We start from the raw sequence: 13,018 nt of genomic DNA, 5'->3' as shown, positions 1-13,018 counted from the left end.
ATTATTTGCATTTATGAAGATTTTTTCATTTTAATTTGTATGAATGTGGTATTTTCTTTTAGTAACGTGTTGATAATATCATTGCCTCTTGCAATCATTGTGTATGTAAGGTGTTTAAAGTATACAATACTTGATAATTACAGATCTAACCGCAATTGATATGCACCCACAGAAATTTTGGAAAGTCGGCGCCCTTGCTAAGTACAGTAGTGTCCAAAAGTTAAGCACGACAAGATATGAGAAAATGTGTTATTGATGAAGTGTCAGAACTGTACAAAACATAATGAAAATTAATCAAAACGTTGCATGAATTAACAATTGTTTTTAGTGTGAAGACAAAAAGTAAAAAAAATTAAAAAATTGAAGATTGCTTCCTTAACAAGAAAAAGAGGTTTGTATGGGGCGTGATCATCCCAACAGCAACACAGCTATGCAACGATGTAAAAGGTGGTTCAGGAGCTCTACATTTACACCAGGGCATGAAATTTCAAGTTTGAAGTCAGTCGCCGGACTAAAATCTTTGGTCGCCACTATTTTATATTTATAAATAATAAAAATATGAGCAATTATTAAAAAGAACATACCTTAGGAATTAATGTTTATGTAGCACTGTCGTTCAGCACTGAAGTACCATTTAACAATCGCAACTGCTGGGTCAAACACTGACGGGGGGTTCATTTACGGAAACTCTGAGCAAATCATCCAGTGTCTCAGTCTTTAGAGAGTTCCTGTAAATAGTCTTGAGTCTGTTGTAACAGCTGAAACCTCTCACACATGAAGCTGTGCTCACTGGTAAACAGCTCAAAATGTCAAAGTCTGGAGCAAATTGGGGAATCTTGCTGAACACTCCTCACTGTGAATCTTCTCCAGCATCTGATTCACAGTCAGAGAAGAAAACAAAAGTTTGTATTCTGTCCACTCTGCTAACAGAACATCCATTTTCTCATTATAGAGGCTCGGGTTCAAGTACATGTAGAGCTTCTTTATTTCTTTTATTCCAAACTGAAGAATAATTTCTTTGGGAGGCCAACCCAAGTTGTGGAAAACATGCAGAGATGCAATCACATCTGTTGATATAGATTGCAATCTTTCTGTGATGTACACCTTCTCATTGTTAATTAAGTTTCCTCTAACAGTCTGAAACTCTTGCTCTCTATTTTGAATGTTTGTGAGCTGCACATCCCTGATCTTTCCTGAAATGAATGCATGGTCCAAGAAATCTTGTTCGCTTGGTCCAACATTAGATTCCAGGTCAGCCAAAACTGAAATACAGTGTTCAATTCTTATTTTCAGAGATGAAATCAAAAGACTCTTATTTTGTAGTGCCACGCTTAAAGGGTTCAGTTTCATCTAAACATCCAAAAGGAAGTACAGAAGCTTAACAAATTTAAATTGCTTCAAACTTTTCAGCAAACCCTTTGGTTTAGTACTTTCATTGTCTTTTCCATGGGTCACAACAGCTTTCCATGATTGCAAGAGATCTCTTACAGCACTTTCTTTGCTGGCTAACCACCTAATAGCGTGGATATCATTCAGTTTTAGAATTTCTTCTCCTATAACTTCTGCCGTTTCTCTAAAGAGGTGAAGTCTTTAGCAGAGCCATGATAAAACTGAAAACTATTCCTAATCACGTAATCAAATGCTCTAAGATATTAACTCCAACACAGCTAACTGCAAACGGTGTGCAAGGCAGTGAATATTTATAATTTTATTACAAATATTTTTCATTTGCACACCCAATCCTGATTTGTGCCCGACCATATTTGCTGCACCATCAGTACCCAAGATTACAATGTAATACTTGTTTCTGTATTTATTTGAACCTATTGCCCAATCTAAATACTAAATAATCAGTTATGGCTGTGAAGTGACCAGCAGAAGTAGCGTTTGGGAGCTCTATTACTCCTAAAATGACCTCTTTGATGTAACCATCAATTGCATCCACATATCGAACATACACATTTGCATGCTAGACTGACTATCTGTGGATCCATCAATCAGAAGGCTGATGTATGTACTTTCTTTATTTTCTCCACTAGATCTAACTTCAAAGTTTCAGCTATGAAATTAATAAATTCTCTGCATTGCTTTTTATTGTCATACTTAGGTAGAACACTCACACTTAATTTACCTGCCAAACACAACAGATCTGCAAAGTCTTTAAATGGCTTCTCATGTTTAGCTACATAGTATGCTACATTAAATAATTTGTAAGATGGGGTTGGGATTGAGTGGACACGGGGTTTTCAATCGGCTCGCTTTCCAAAACCATGTATGAATGTTGGATTGAGATGTTCGGGCATGTTTGACACACATTTGAAACAACAAAATTTTAGTTGCCAGCCCCAAACTTTTGATCGCCAATGGCGACCTGGCGACCGGAAATTTCGTGCCCTGATTTACACCATTGTTACTTTTGGAAGCATAACAACAAAATTGAACCCTGAACGAATGGGGGAACATGCTCTTCACAGATCAGTCCACATTCAGTGTGCAAAATGATTTCCGTCGCATATTCATCTGGAGAGAACCTCAAGAACGATACAATACCAGGAATATCATGGAAAGTGATCAGTTTGGTGATCATGGAATACTAGCGTGGCCGGACATCACGTTAAATGGACATATAGAGCTACACCTTTTTGCTGGAGGTACTGTTACTGCTCAGAAGTACAGACATGAAGTACTCCAACAACATGTGGAACATTTCAGAGGAGCAGTCGACCCAGATTTAATCTTCTAGGATGATAATACAGGTACGCATCGAGCCAAATTGTTCGATGGCTTTCTTGAAGATGAAGAAATCACCGCATGGACTGGCCACCAAGGTCTCCAGGAATAAATACTGTAGTGCATTAAGGATACAAGTTGCAGCCTACCAGCCTCCACCGAAGACATTTCCAGAGTCCGTACTGCTCTTTGTAAGGATGGAACCAGGTACCCGTAGAGCTCTTGAACAACATTTTACATCGTTGCAAGGCTGTGTAGCTGTTGGGGGTGATCACTGATAACTATTTGGATTTCGAAAAAAGTTATTTACGTTAAAAAAAAAAAAATTAAAAATTACCTTACACAACCATGAGCACTTCCCATGGACAATGTATTTTCCATTGACAAACGACTGTAAGTATTGTAAACTAGGCTAGTGGAAATTAATGTAAATGAAATCGAAACCTTAGTAGAATGCATTTAGGGACTTTATTTTAATGCTAAGAGAACCAAACCTGACCTGCCTAACCTAACTACAAAAGCATATATTGAACAAAACCTTAAGTAAATGCTAAAACTCCGCAGTATGTGTTAACAGAAGTATATCGAAATCGAAGCATGTTAAAATTGCATTCGCAGCATGATGAAATAGCAATAAAACAAAAGGAACTTGGACCTAATCTTTTTACTATTATTAACATGTAATAGATCACATAAATGATACACCATAAACTACAAATTAAATATGATCCCCCGTTGTCAAAATGTATTATTATAATCTGGGTGTAATTTACACAGAATTTCTCATCCTTTCTGATCAATCTTTGATGTTAGTCCTACGCTGAAGATGAATAATGCCAGAAGTATTTAGCAGAAGAACCAATCTTCGTGGTTTATAAATCTCCCCAAAAACCTTACCCCACATATCAGAAACACAGCTCTAGATCTTTCCCTTCAAGTTTGTCAAGATGCAGAATCTGCATCTTACTTACTGCTCTACAAATAATGGAACAGATACAAAACGATGCATTTTTTTTAACCTCTCAAATTAATTCTCATTCTCAAGCAAGCACATAGTAAGTAATCGCTAAAACTCCGTAGAATGTGTTAACAGGCATAAATAGAAATAGAACAACGAAAAAATACCTGTGTTCTGAGACGAGCCCAATTTTATCAAATAATTTAATATTTGAGTTTATATTTTATATGTATCTTTTTTTAATTGAAATGTTATAATACCTAGTCATATCATAAATTGTTACAAAGTATAGACAGGGATGGCAACACTGGTTGGCAAGGTAACCCCACATTGTTAGATCAAACAACAACCAGTATCATTGTGTGTTTTGCTGTGGTAGTGGAAAGGTGAATTTTACTGCAAGTCAAATGGAGTGGGGTGTATACGAGAACCGTGTGGCAGTAATCACATTGCACAAAGTTGGTAAATTACCATCGGACATTTTCAACACCCTGAAAAAGCTGAATATCAGAAGGATGTTCATGCATCGGACCATCAACAGATACTGTGACACAGGGACAATTGAGGACCACCCCAGGAAAGGTAGACCTCGCAGCGTGAGGAGCCAGAAGCTCGTGAAAGCAGTGGCGAGAAGGATTCGAATAAATCCTGTCAGGAAACAAGCAGTGATGGCTCGAGAGCTCAAAAATGTCGATGTCGCGTGTGCTCCAAAGTGACCTAGCACTCCATGCTTATCGGCGAAGTACTGGTCACTTCCTCACTCCACAGCTTAAGGTCCAGAGGGAGCGAAAATAAAAAGATTCCTTCAGCATTACGCAAATGGTAGCCACAGGAGGAACCTTTTCACGGACGAAAAAATCTTCACGATTCAAGTCTCTTACAATCGTCAAAACGACCATGTTTATGCCTCAATATCCCAGGAAGCTCGTGAAAACACGCCACGGATCCTGAGACCATCATCCCTGCCTCTGTGATGGTTTGGTGAGGGGTTTCATACGATGGCACAACTGACCTCCACTTCTGTGAACATGGTGTGAAAACATCTGCAAAAGTGTACCAAGCAACAGTGTTGGAGCCACTTGCGAAATCGTTGACCCGCACCATGTTCAACAATGAGCCACGGAGCTTCCAGCAGGACTCAGCACCAGCCAAGGCAAAGACCACACAGGAGTAGAGGAATATGCCTGATTTCATTGCTCCGGCTGATTGGCCCTCCAGCAGCCCCGACCTCAGCCCATTGGACTACAGGTTGTGGATGGTTTTGGAGGGCTTGGTCTGTAGGAAGAGGCATCCAAACCTTGCGAGTCTCAAGCATTCTCTTGTGAAGGCAGTCGCGGACATTCCCCTCGAGACTGTGCATGCTGCGATCGATGATAGGCCTCAGAGACTTCGGGCCTGTGTGAAGATTACGAAGATCTTTCGGTATGGTGTCCAGTGACATTGTTGTCAATATTACAAATTGCAATACAACAAAAATTACTTTTGTTTTTAGCACTAGTTACCAAATTTCGACTGAACGTTGTTTTTCTTCTTCTATTTGACTACGGGGTACGATTCTCACTCATCGCACGCAAACCATACACCTTTTTTTTGGTCAAGCCACACCTTTCGTGTACTGACAGAATCTTCATCGTTAACTTAGGCTTCTTAGTTTAGTTCTCTCAGCATAAAAAATACATGCACCGATAAAAATTGTAGTCTATTAATGCTAAGATAATTGAAACTAACAAGCCAAATCTAAGAACGAAAATATAATAAACTACTGAAAATTACGTCAGAACACGAAGGTGTAATGTTTTCGTGCATGTGATCAGTGTGAGACCAAACAAGAATTAACGTTTGAATCTGTGCTTGTTTGATTTTAGGGCCCTTAACATTAAAATAACATTCCTGAACATTTCCAACAGATGATCACGTAATATCTGGTGTCAAGCAAAAACTTCCTCCGAACCTTGCACAGTAGTATTCAATCGGGAACGACTTAAGATGACTGGATCCCTTCCCGATTTTCTTCATATTTGGCATACTCACTAATTGAGGCCTCCTAAAAACGAATCTGAAAGAAGTTAAAAGTTGTTGGAAATGTCTAGAAATTGCAAAATAAGCAAAAACGAGGCGTTAGTTTTTGGAATGGAAACCGTAAATTTTCGTGAATATTTTTGTTTCACAAGGAAGTATATATATTCCTGATACTACCGCAACACCAAATTTTAACTATGTTTGCCTAACCTAACCACACGTCAATGGTTCGTGGGGCTAGCGTCAATGGTTCACAATAATTTGTAATTTCTAGATCCTGATACTACCACAACACCAAATTTTGGCACCAGTTTCATAGATCGGAGACACATTAAAATCCTATATTTTGTGTTTCGCATGGTTCATACTTATCAATTGTGTATTGCAGAACATAATTCGAGGTGCCATTTACACGAAAACAAACTCAATTTTCATATTCTGAGGGTTTTTTCCCCCTTTCTTTGCTTCCGGAACACACAATATGGCAGGCATGACTCACGTTATGGGTATGCAGTGTTTCAACCTTCTTCACCCAAAAATACCTACTATCGTGTTTGTCACCTGTGGAAATTATACATTATGCATGGGTAGCTGACGGATAGCCCCACGAACCATTATGCACGGTAGCTGACCGATAGCCCCACGAACCATTTCCGATAAGGTTAGGTTAGGTTTGGTTACGTTAGGCAAGCTTAATAATAAAAAATTAAAGGGTTTGAAACACTGACAGGGGCTTACATCATCAAACGTACGCAGCATCTGGTTGCCGTAGGGCAAGCAAATGAAAGCAATGGCAATTTTGCGTCGGTGAGATATTTCTCTTGAAAAATACATGATTTCCCGGTCAAATATATTCCACGATGAAAGAAAATACCTCGACGAACGTTGTAAACCTCGGACAAACTCATTTCCGCACGTAGTTTCTTGTGTAAAATTGAAGAAATGTGTCTCCGATATATGAAACTGTTAACCAAATTTTAACTATGTTTTCCTAACCTAACCACACGTCAATGGTTCGCAATTATTTTGCAATTTCTAGAAGTTTCCGACAAATTTTATCTTCAGATTCGTCATTAGCAGGCCTCAATTAGTAAGTATGTCAAATATGAAGAAAATCGGAGAGGGGTCCTTAAGTCATACCTTCGATTGTAAAGCAAGAATTGCTACTCGCTGGGCGTGGATGCTCACGTAAGCTACTTTTGAAATCATATTTTTCTCAGAAAACAATACTGCTACGTGGCTATTGCATTTTTGGCCAAATTTTATCCTGCACCCAAGAGAGGCGAAAATGAAGCAACTAGTTTAACACAGCGGTGTTAACAAACGGTATATTTTAAGTCACAAGTAGAATAAACTTCATACCTTAGCATGCATAATTTCAAAACAAAATCAGAGATTCCTTCTAAAGGAAAAAATATCCACTTCTCAGCATCCACGCAGATTCAAAGATTTCACGTTTCCTATATCACAGATTATCAATCACTTTCTAATTTTGTAGACCATAGCGCGATCATCGTTGCCAACTACGTGATAAAATGTGAAACTCGCCAGCGCCTATTATTATTTTAATATTATAATCTATTATTATTAATGGCCGCTGTGGCTCAGTCGGTAACGCGTCTGACTACCATGCTAAAGGTCCCGGGTTCGATCCCCGGCCGGTTCAAATCCGGGAACTTTTCTAACGGTGGAAGCGGCCCCGGCGCCCACCCAGCGTCGAATAACATGGGTACCTGGGGGAAACCCTGGGGGGGTAAAGGCGGTCAGGGGCGTGATGCTGATCACATCACCCCCACTCACGACCGGATCAAGAAAGTGTGGGGCGTTACCCCCACACCCCCTATACGCCTTCATGGCGTGGTGCTATGCACAGGGGAACACTTTACCTTTACTTTATTATTATTAATAGTACTATTAAATTATCTTTTTACACCCCAAAATTCCCCATGAAGCAAAGGTAAGCATGAAGCATAAATGACGGTAAACGACAAACGTTGTTAGTTACATATTTGTCTACTTTCACTAACATGGAACACAAGCCCTGCCCTACAACCCTGCTCCGCCCTTCGATGAAACGCGTAACATTAAGCCACCCGGATCAACAAAATTGGTCTTCCTAACTCTGCTAACATAATATTATGTATGTGCGAAATATTATTTACGGTCTACTGCCGCTGTGATATACTTTTCAAGTGTAAATTGGAATACGTTTGGTTATCTTGCTATTCGCCTCTTTGCATTGATTGGCAGGGTAATACGTGTCGTGCATGGGTGTAAGTAGGGAAATTCCAACGGCCTCAAGTCTGGAATTGAACAAATAGAATAACAGAATGAAAGTTAAAAGAAATAAATAAAGTAGGATTATCTCTCACTCGCCTTATCTTTCCCTTCTTTTCCTCTCCCTGCTTTTTTTCTTTCTTCCTTTCTACCTTTATTCTTTCGTGCTGTAACTGAAAGTGATCTTGCTTCGACGATGGGTGTAGAAAAAATAAGAATAACCAATGGGCAGTCCTCCCTTTGCTTGCCCTTGCTGGGTCTCCCTTATCCCTAACCTTACGTTTTGACGTCACCAGAGAGAAATGCACATTTTATTGTTAGGCTAAATGCGCAAGTTGTTAGGTTAGGCTAGCTAGTTTTAGTTCTCTTATCATTAATAATAAATGTGGAGGGTATTTATGCTAAGGCCAGCCGCACACCGGGTCCGACTCGACGAGTCATATAGGGCCAGTTCCGAAAGTCGCACGAGTTTAACGCGTTAAACGAGTTATGGTAACTGGCCGTTCCATAAGTGCTTCCGTGCGTTTCGTGAGTTTCATTATGCTGTCCCAAAAGTCGCATTCCGTGCGTTTCGTGCAAGAACGAGATTCACCAAACGCACGGGCCAGGAGGCTGGTTTGTTCCGTGGAAATCGTCTGCTCCTTGCAGACAAAGCGCGTGCTGATGGATTCAAACTGTACTAGTTCGGAAAATGTATTATAATTTTAACAGATAGCGATATGAAGCAACATGCAGAAGACGAGTATGCCTTGACAGTTCTTAGAATGTGATTAAAATGAGTAACAGTGGCCATAATAGAGTTTATTTTTGTCGTAAGGACATTCCTTCCGCTGACGCCATGTGGAAACTTTCTCTAAACAAAACGCTGCGCCTGCGCTTTCGCCTAGAGTGTCCCATAAGTCCGTAAAATAACTGGTTTCACCAGATTTACGAGCCCAGTTATTTTCGTTGAATGCGTTCGTTTCGTTAAGACTTTCGGAACGCACCCTTTGTTGCATACCGACTCGACGGAACGTCATGATGATATTCTTAGGTGAAGGGAAAAATTGCTCCGAAAAGGGAAATTTTGGCCCTTGGAAAGGGAAATTGTGTCCTCATATTGTGGCAACACTGGCCTTTGTGCGTCACGGACGAAACTGAAACTACACCCTGATAACTCGTTTTGAATTGGCGCCAATATATATTTTCACTACCTACGATTATTAAATAAGTAATTGATATTTTTAGTGGAAATTTTATATGAATAATTATATTGCATGAAGATGAAACACATATAATACATACAATTTACCAATATTCAGAAAAAAAACTAAATTTTCAACTACTTCATTCATTTGGCGCGTATCTGGTTAGGAGTTTGAGACGAAAGTAGATTGTTTAATTAATATATTTTGTTAATATGAATGACAGAATGAGAATAATTGTGTACACTTATAAATATTGACACGAACTACAAGCATGGACAATTTCTTGACTTAATTTTTATATGAAATGTAGGGTGACCAAATATTTGTTGACCAAAAAGAGTATAGTCTATAGGTTGAAGGTGCGCATGCACAAAACGTAAAAAGAAAAGTAAAACAAGGGTGGCTATTTGTCATTGCTTCTATTATAGCCCCTATAAAATAAGCATACACTCTACAGATTCAAATTACTTATGGGTCTAATGTAATTAGCTAATTACAAATACTTTCTCACCAATGGGCACCATCATTCATACTTCTGGGATGATTTTGCTTTCTTGAGTATGTATAAATCGTCTTTTATTGTGGTCATGATCACATTGAATTTCACTTTCATTACATGTTCGAGTGTTGACACCAGGAGTGTACTTTTATTCTCTCGGCAATAAGTTTTAATAACACTGAAGAGTTTTTCACAATCAACATTTGTACCAGGCAGAGTAGAGTAAACAAGAATTTTATAAGAGGTGCAATCACTTTTAAATTTGACCCTGACCTCCACTTACCCATCATTGTTTCTTTTCTTCCCCCCCCCAATCTTCAAGATGTTTTTCAACGGCTTTTGAAATTGCACAGGAAGTGTCAAAAATATCATTATCATTAAATTCCAATGAATTTGAATTATGTTTTGCTTGTTGATGGATATATGAAAATGACTCTTGGAATTGTTCATAGGAAATTCTTGAGTCAAGGAGTAAATACCTCAGTTTCTTGACATCTTCAAAAAAACGAAGTGACCATGTTTCTAAGTATTTTACCACTTCACAATAAAACCTATTTGAAACAGAGAAAGCATATTCCTCCTTCATACTCCCTTCTTTTACAAGTTTCATAAGTAAACATTTTGCTGATAATGGGAAAAAGTTGTGTTCTATTCTGTAGGAGTTGAAAATGTTGAACAGAAACTTCAATTACTGTTATATCACCCCTTTCAATTTTTAAAATAGTATCATTAAACAGGAGTAGCTGTGCATGCAGAAAATATAGCCATAGCTCACTTGTATCATCTTGAAGAAAATTGACTATAGCAATTGGGGCATTTTCCTCACTCAAAAAATAGGCCTTTATTTTTTTGATACTGACATATAATTAACCCTGGAGCACTAGTGCCAAGTCTTACAAACCCAAGCCACATCTTTTTGTAAATATTTTTTGGTTGGTGTGGCTTAAAGAAAGGTGCTTTCGTTTAGCTTCCTGCCTTCACCTCCCAGTTATCGAGTGGATTCAACCATTCACTACATGATATTGTTGGCAGAGAAAATGGCAGTTCGGGTCTGACAGACTAGGCGCTAGTGCTAGCGTTATACAAATGTGATACTAATTGTATTGTAAAATACCTTTATTTCGTGTTCCTGCAGGTGACGAATAAGAGTGAAACCCGCAGGTTGCTGTTATATACCATAGGTTATTATAAGATTGAGCAAATATGTTGATTACAATGGCAAGTGAACGAGATCGTGAACGAATTAGACTTCTTCTAGAACAAAGCTTCGGAAGTAATCCGGATGAGGAGTTTTTGATTCTCGATGAGTCTGACCAAGATGAAGAGGATATTGTGGAGGAGTTTTATGAAGACACAGACACTAAGCAAGAGGGTGAATGAAGTGGCAATGAGATGGAACAAGAGGATCAGCATGCACAACAACAACCGAGAGTACCAACCTGCATCGGCAAAGATGGAACGAAGTGGAGATTACACTGTCTCCAAAGACGAGTGGTAAGAACCCATGAATCAAATGTTGTTATTCATTTGCCAGGAGTAAAAGGGCAAGCTAAAGAAGCTAAAACTCCTATTGAGTTTTAGCCTTCAGAACTGATAAATACTAATGCATGCCCAATAGGCTCCAAGAAAATGTAATCATCTGCTCGTATGTTCCGAAGAAAGGAAAAAACTGTACTTCTGGCATCCAGTATGCATCATGATGATGTAATTGATGAATCATCTGGAGAAATGAACAAACCAAAAATAATCACATACTATAATTCAACCAAAGGAGGTGTTGATACATTGGATGAGTTGATTGCTTACTATGATGTTGCAAGAAATACTCGAAGATGGCCAATGGTAATCCTGTTTTGTCTACTGAATGTGGCAGGAGTGAATTCACAAATAATATATATTGCTAACAACCCCAACACCAAAACACTTCACAGAATTTATTTGAGAGAACTGGCACTATCACTAACAGCTGACAACCTGCAACGCAGATCTCTACTAACACTTCCTCCTGAAGTTCGGCACAGAAAACAAGAGGTTGCGGGCACTTCTGCACCATTTGTAACAGCTGATCAATTCCCAGAGGGAACGCGAAAATGATTTCACTTGCGCAGAAAAGACAGCAAGACCAAATATTGCTGCAAGTACTGTAAGAAGTTCATTTGCCTTAGCCGTGCTGAATTTTCATGCCCAAATTGTCTAATTCAACAGTATAAGAAGTTTAAAATGTCAAATTATTGGGAGTAAATTGAATTTTCCTCTTGTTAATTACTAAGTTTTGAACTAGATTTATTATTTGTGGTAAAAACATTGATGTGTTTCACGTGTATATTTCATAATATACGTGAAATTACTCAACAAATGTTTCTGTATAAAATAATAATAGACATATTGATAGTAGTTCTATACTAGAGAGAATCTGGTTTAATGTGAGACAGGGTCATTTACGTAATAGACGTTTACTCTCATACAAAATCCCAAGAACAGAAATGTATGAAGGTTCCCGGGGCCCACTACAAAAAATGACACTTCAATATAACAAGCTCTCAAATCATTTGGTGGACTTGGATTTCGGCATGACACGAACCAAATTTATGAATATGTTAAAGGGGTATCTCTCTTAATAATGTATTTATTATGAGAATTGGATTTGTCATATTGAAGTTTGTTGTAATGATATATTGTACCAGTGTTTGTGATACTTGTTTTGTGTAATTCAGATGAAATGTGTAAATATCTGAACATTTGTTGTCACAGTTAAGCAGTAAACCTGTTCTGTCACCAAGATGTCTGTATATATATATATATATATATATATATATATATATATATATTATGTATTATCTGTCTATGTTTGGGTGCCTCCCCGATGGCGCAGTGGTTGCGTTGTTGCCTTGTAATCAAGGGGTCTCGGGTTCGATACCCTGTGGAGGCACATAGCATAGTGGTTCGGATCCCACTTTAAATTGTAGGTCCAGTCCCAATTAGCCTTACTGTGCATAAAGTGGACTTAAAACAACAATTCAATCAATCAGTCTATGTTTGTGTATATGTGTGTGTGTAAAGGAGGAAGGAGGGAGAATGTGTACGTGCGTACATACAAGTTGTAAATGAAAATGTAATATCTTGATATTACCTTTCTGTAATTGGAGACTTGTCTCTGTTGAAGGGAAATAAATAAATAAATAAATAATAAAGTAATCCTAACCTTTTCCCATAACTTCGGATATTTTTCATAAAAATTATAAAATGTAAATTTTAGTTTTTCTTTTTGAAATAAAAAATGTTACATAAAATATTAAAATCATATAAATTTCATTTTTTCAAAAGAAATACAAGATTATGTTGTCAAAT

At 38.1% G+C, this 13,018-nt stretch overlaps 1 protein-coding gene across 2 annotated transcripts in view; it reads left to right on the top strand.

The window, feature by feature from the left end:
* Positions 1–9,113: 9,113 nt before the first annotated feature.
* LOC145999374 (meiotic recombination protein DMC1/LIM15 homolog) overlaps positions 9,114–13,018 on the top strand; it is a 32,884-nt gene continuing 28,979 nt past the window's right edge. Inside the window, exon 1 of one of the 2 annotated variants that reach the window (XM_083136319.1) lies at positions 9,114–9,194. The gene's annotated coding sequence lies outside the window, so the exon portion shown is untranslated. Of the gene's footprint in view, positions 9,195–11,759; positions 11,814–13,018 lie in introns of those variants that run through there. The other variant, XM_083136320.1, reaches the window with a different exon arrangement.

The sequence above is a fragment of the Lepisma saccharinum genome, chromosome 15, assembly GCF_977018435.1.
Source record: "Lepisma saccharinum chromosome 15, izLepSacc3.1, whole genome shotgun sequence".
Lineage (NCBI taxonomy): Eukaryota > Metazoa > Arthropoda > Insecta > Zygentoma > Lepismatidae > Lepisma > Lepisma saccharinum.
Note: the sequence above shows the minus strand (reverse complement) of the source record. Positions and strands in the feature narration are given on the sequence as shown.